Source organism: Triticum aestivum, chromosome 1D (genome assembly GCF_018294505.1).
Source record: "Triticum aestivum cultivar Chinese Spring chromosome 1D, IWGSC CS RefSeq v2.1, whole genome shotgun sequence".
Lineage (NCBI taxonomy): Eukaryota > Viridiplantae > Streptophyta > Magnoliopsida > Poales > Poaceae > Triticum > Triticum aestivum.
In genome coordinates this window covers 62,238,960-62,245,027 of record NC_057796.1, presented here as the reverse complement: position 1 = coordinate 62,245,027, position 6,068 = coordinate 62,238,960, and positions in this window count along the sequence as shown.

Below are 6,068 nucleotides of genomic sequence, written 5' to 3'. Positions count from 1 at the left end.
AAATGCCCCGACGGACGGAGCGACACCTTCCACCGAAATCACTGCCCCCCTCCTCCAATTAAGCGCCTGCCACAGCCATTTTGCACGCAGTATAACATGGAGCTCAGTAGCATGCGTCCGCACGCGCGAACGAGGTCGCTATGCCTGCCATGCGTGTTGACCGCTAGATCTTGGAGGAGCACCTCGTCTTCGAGGCCACCGTCGACACTGCCACGTGGTTGTCTATTTTAAAATACAGTTCGTGATGTTTTCTCGAGGCCAGCGCCAGTGCCTTCTAGTGATTTGTCCTTTGTAATATTAATATGCAATCTGATGTTCAGTTAACAGTTTGGTCCTCTGAAATGTAATGTTCAGTTAACACTTTGATCCAACAATTGCTATATTTCGTAGTATTGTTCTCAAGCATTCTTTGTTTTGTTAACTGTCTTATCTTCTAGTACATGTTTCTATTCTGCAATGTCGTGCTCAGTTAACTATTTTGGTTCATTTGGTCTGCTGTCCATTTAACTGTTTGGTTCAGTTCTGCAATTTGATTTTCATTTACTTTGGGTACAATTTTGTATTGTTATGCATGTGACACCAATCAAATTTGGCTGTACTCAATACATATTCTATTGATAGTATGGCAACTCTCAGTTAACCTGATCAAGATCTTCCTTATGTGTGTTGCAGGGAAACAACGGGAGACACTGCGGTTTACCATCGAGGTTTGTTCAAGTAGGGTCCTTTGGCTAATAGCACATTATTGTGCAGTTGCAGGAATCATTCTAATATTTAGGTTTCTTGCAATTTGGTCTTGCATATGTAGGTCCTGCTGTCAGAGGCTTAGACCCACTGTTCGACCCATTTTACATATGGAGAAATGAGATGTCCATGAATATCAGTCAAGTCAAGAAACTCAGAAAGATTGTTAGGACGAAGAAACTTGCGACGAATAACAGCAATATCTTTGTTTGCACAATGAAGAAGACATCAGTCAACTATAGGATGGTACCAACTCTTTTACCTTGTTTTTACCCCTTGCGCCATCTCAAAATTTACAACAGCGATTTATGCATAGCTTTGTTTTCAGTACTTTTCAAAGTAGTTCACTGATGATTACCTCTCAAACCACCTGCATGGTCAAGAGGCGAGGAAGGTTTCATTCAACACCCACGGTATAATATTGAAGTCTTGCTGAAGAGGACGAAGGTTGGGCGGACAATTATCCATAGCCACTGGCCTAAAGTTGCAAGGACATTCAACATCACTGAAGGCTCAATATTTGCCTTTCGCTTCTGCAGTTTTCCAGATGAGATTCATCTGTCTATTTACCATGTATGATGCTACTTTCCAAAGGTTTTTGATGCTGTATGTGAAACTTGGTGCTGTTGTAATGGCGTAACTGAGTGCCGAAGCTATCTGATGTAATTCGATTATGAAATCCTGGTTGCTTTTATACGGATATGAAATATCTGGCGTGTTTTATAAGAAATACCAGTTTGATTACTACATGGATTATCAATAATAGGCTAATTACCCTGCTTATTGGGGTTTTCTATTGCAAACGGTTACTCAGACAGCACCGTGGGTGATGAACTCAAACGACCCGCACGGTTTCTAGAAAGTAGGCGTGTTCGATCAACTAACAATCACACACGGCTTCCGGCAGCGAACTGTTTGCGTTAGGCGACCTTGCACAAACGTTTCCACACAAAGAACTGTGTGTGATATACATACCTACGGAAATATTTTTCTAGGATTCACCGTGTGGGATGTACATACCTACGGAAATGATTTTCTGGGATTCACCGTGTGGGATGTACATACCTACGGAAATGATTTTCTAGGATTCACCGTGTGGGATGTACATACCTACGGAAATGATTTTCTGGGATTCACCATGTGAGATGTACATACCTACAGAAATGATTGGGTTTCGATGCCTTGCCCGATCGCACACGGCCCCAGCCTGGGTCCCAGGAGGGCCTATCCCCGACGATTTCTGGGTCGTGTGGGAAGGACCCCCCTATCGTCCACACTCACTTGGTGACGGTTCCAAATGTCGTTGCAGAAAGGGGTTAAAAACCGTTTGTTTAGCACGTGTTGTACCAGTGACCTAATGACCTATGAATGTATGGTTTTACTTTATTGTAGACAACATATTTACATACTTATATCAGCATATAGTTGTGCACAAGTACTTATCTATGCATACTGTTTAGACTTTATTGGCATTCAGTTTGCTTATTCATTCTGGTTTGCCCGTCGCTTCTACGGGCAATGCGCGGCATGCCTCGCTTCTGTGGGCAATAGCAAAAATAGGGCGAAACAGAGCAAGCACAAAAAAGAATATAAATGGTACATACAACCAATGGGATCCTCTCAATGCCGCCGTCGGGGTCCTTCCGCCTCATCCAGGACCTCTTCTTCCCTGCACCGTTGTTGTGAACTCATCAATACAGGCAGCCACCTCCATGCTACAGCTGCTGCAACCTCCAGGTAGCATTCTATTCTTCTTTTTCTCTACCTTATTTTGTGCTTCCTTTATTCTCGTGTTCACGGCAAGATAGCCAATGCCTTGGGAAAGCCTCCAAACTATATTTGATATATTGGCAATTTTTTATTGAAGAATTTATGGTCCACTTCCTCTCTAAAGCTTAATCGAATAGGTCTAATATTCTCCTCTACCCTTGCTACCAGAAAAATCTTCTATGTTTAATACATAATCTTTGTCTTGTGCTATGTACCACTTCTTTCAGAATAAGACCTCTATTTCCCGTTAGTTTGCATGGATTATCTCTTTGCCTGAGCAAAGATTGTAGATACTTCCCTTGAAAAAACAAATAGTTTTAGGTACTTGATCCATGTCTAGGTAAGTTAAAATGTTGAATGTTTCTTGCTAAATCATAGAGGGTAAAATTCATGAGTTTTGAGCTGTAAACATGGCTTACAACCATTTTGTTTATGACTGGCCGTAAATGATATTGATGTTGGTCTATCTCCCTGCATAAACAAAATGCCCTAGAACCATAGATCTCATGTTCCAACAGGTTCAAAATTCAACTTGTTTTCTATAAATGGCCTCCCGCACAGTTGTATACAAAGCTGAAGTGGGTACCACAGCCATGAAAGTTAACGTCCTTTGTAGAACTTTTAGTTAAACTATCACTTTGAGTATATTTTTATTTATTAATGTTAATTACGCCAATGGAATCAACCTACAGAAACTGTACTTACAAAGGTGGATCGGAGAGGAAGTTGTCGATGCTCAAGCCATGTGATGAAGTGGAGCAAGAAGAGTGAATCAGGAAACTGAGAACAAGTCTATTTTGTATGGCTTATCTTTAGGTTGCATTTGTCGTGACGAATTGACTGAGTTTTCTTACCATTGATGAATCATTGAGGGATGTTTAACTGTTTAGAGTTGAATTTAAGGTCTACCAGTAATACAGGGAGAAAGTTGTGGGGTGGGTCATTGAAGAGTTATCTGATGAACAAATCAGACCACCATTAACTTGAATTTCTCATATACTAGGTTAAGTTGTCAGTTTGATATATCTGCTCCATTCAAGTCGCCTGGCCATTTTACTAATAAATTGTACAATTTTAATGCTCCCAATTAGTGATCTATCTCATCTTGCATGAAATACCAATTGCATGGTTAGTGCCGAGACAGATATCATGCGTGGATGACTTTTGTGGTACATAGTGAAGTTTCTTCTTTCTCTTGAACCAGAAAATCAGTGTTGAATACATGTGCTAAACTTGATTTACTATTAACGCATTATGTTGTTGTTTGATCTTCCCTGATTGGCTATGTCGTTGGGACGGGTACCCTCACGCACCAAGGCACGTTTCCGATCTAGTACAAAATGAAGGAAGCTCGTGCCCCGGTGCCGCGTTCATGCCGGATTAATTAGCACCGCGTGTGGCTCCCTTGGCCGTCTCTCCTGCTCAGGCCCTGAGCTTTGTAACGTGTTCTCTTCATCGTCAATGACCATTTCATCAGGAAAATAAAACCGTCAACACTGTAACAATCATCTTTTTTTCTGCGGGGAGCAATAATCATGTTATGATCAGCACATCGAACCTAATCAAGTTTGTCAATGTAGCACCAAATGCGTGCATGTAACTGCTAAGATAATCTCATTTGGAAAAGATGAAAACAAAGAGAGATTCACGGAGCCACGAGACGAACGCGTAGACTGACATCGTCTCGTAGTACGAGCTAGTTTCTCCGTGGCTCTGGCCAAAGCTGCAGACACAGGGTCTCTTTTTTGTCCGCGGGTCTTTAAAAACATCCTGCGTCAGGACCGTGATGTCTGTGCATACAAAAAGAAGAAAGCTCGTGCATCAGTGGTGGCACCCTTGTCGGGCTCAGCGCCATGCATCCATGACCGCGTCCGCATCCATGACCGCGTCCGCATCCATGACCGCGTCCGCGCGCCAGATTACCTCCACATCTATCTATCTACTACCCCTATAAAAGCACAAAAGGGCGAAAAACTAATTCATCTCATCCATCCAATTAAAGGATCTAACGATCCAAATCATCTGAATGTTTAGCATCAAACCACGGTTAGCTCAGCCCACTAGTCCCACTATCCACCCCCGTCATCTGTCTCCCAGGCTTGAAGAAAAAAAAAAGAAACACACGAGAGCCCCACGCTCTCCCGTCGGTTGCTCCTGTCCTCCTCCCGCACGACCTCTTGCCCCCTCCTCCTCCTCCCACCTCCCGCCTCTCGCCTCTCCCTCCCTCCGCTCCCTCCCGCTCCGCCTCCGCCTTGCCATTCCCCGCCCCCGCCTCCCCATCCTCCTTCCCCTCGCCCTCCCCGGCAACAACGGCAACGACGGCGGCGGTGGCAACAACAGCGGCGGCGGCGGGGATGACGAAACAGGGGACGGCGGCGGCGAGTGGAGCGGCCACCGTGGGGAGGCGCTGTTCATGCTGGCGCAGGCGGGGAGGAAGCTCTCCAGCCTGCCGGCGGACTTCGCCGCGGCCGTGGACGGCGACCGCGTCACGGGCGACATCGTGCGGCGCTTCGCGGAGATGGAGCGCTCGCCGCTACTCCGCTGGCTGCTGGGCTTCACATGGTTCAGGGAGCGCCACCTCGCCGACGACCTCTTCCTCGCATGCTCACCATGGAGATGGGCGTCGGCATGATCGCCAAGGTCCGTGGGATCGACATGGATGAATCATGAATGCTGTCAACTTATTCTTACGAGATAAACACACCATTGGTCATTGAACTCTCACGAGATGAGCACATTGGTCATTCTTCTCTCAAAATGTGATGAACCGGTTACAACACTCATTTTTATGAGCAAACTGGTCATTCTGCCGTTTCCAGCCGTAACGGGTGCTGAGGTGGCATGCTGACTTGGCGTTGGGCCCATGCACACAGCACATGTGCATATCAGATGGCGGGATTTTTTGCAAGAAGGGCCCTGGGAAGATGTGGAGCATAGTTTGGACCCTTATAGTATTTTTTGCTCCGCTGGTGCTTGTTCCAGAGTCCAGACAGGTACTCGACGCAAAGCTACCAAGCCATGGGCTCTCGTCCGCCGACCGCCGCCGCGCCATGACCGTTGCCGAGGCCGCTCACACTGAGATGCACCATGCCATGCCATGCCCCGACGCCACTACCACCACACAAGACGATCTGCAGTATTGCTACCATCGTCGTCGCGCGCAATGTGCGCCGTTGCTACTGCCCCCGACAAGCGTGATGGCGAGCCCATTGTGTCTTTCTCTCGGTGACCACTCCTGGTGTGGCATGGTGTTCCCTCAATTGGGGTGGAGGTTCCTTCATCCGCTAGCCCACTGCACCGCGCTCCCCGTGCACTCCGCGGCCACCTATTACGCCCGAGTGAGCCACCTAGAGAAAAATGACATAGAATTGATGGAGCTTGGACGTAGTAGCCTCGATCCGCAACCGCTATGTATTTGTCTGAACTTGTGTCGCTTCCGCTGTACGTAGTTCTTACTGTTCGTGAGTCCGTACTATGCCCAGATTCAGGATATGCATTATCTCACACGTACGTCTCCCCTTCTCGATTGTGGCCAAGCCAGTCCCCATATCCAT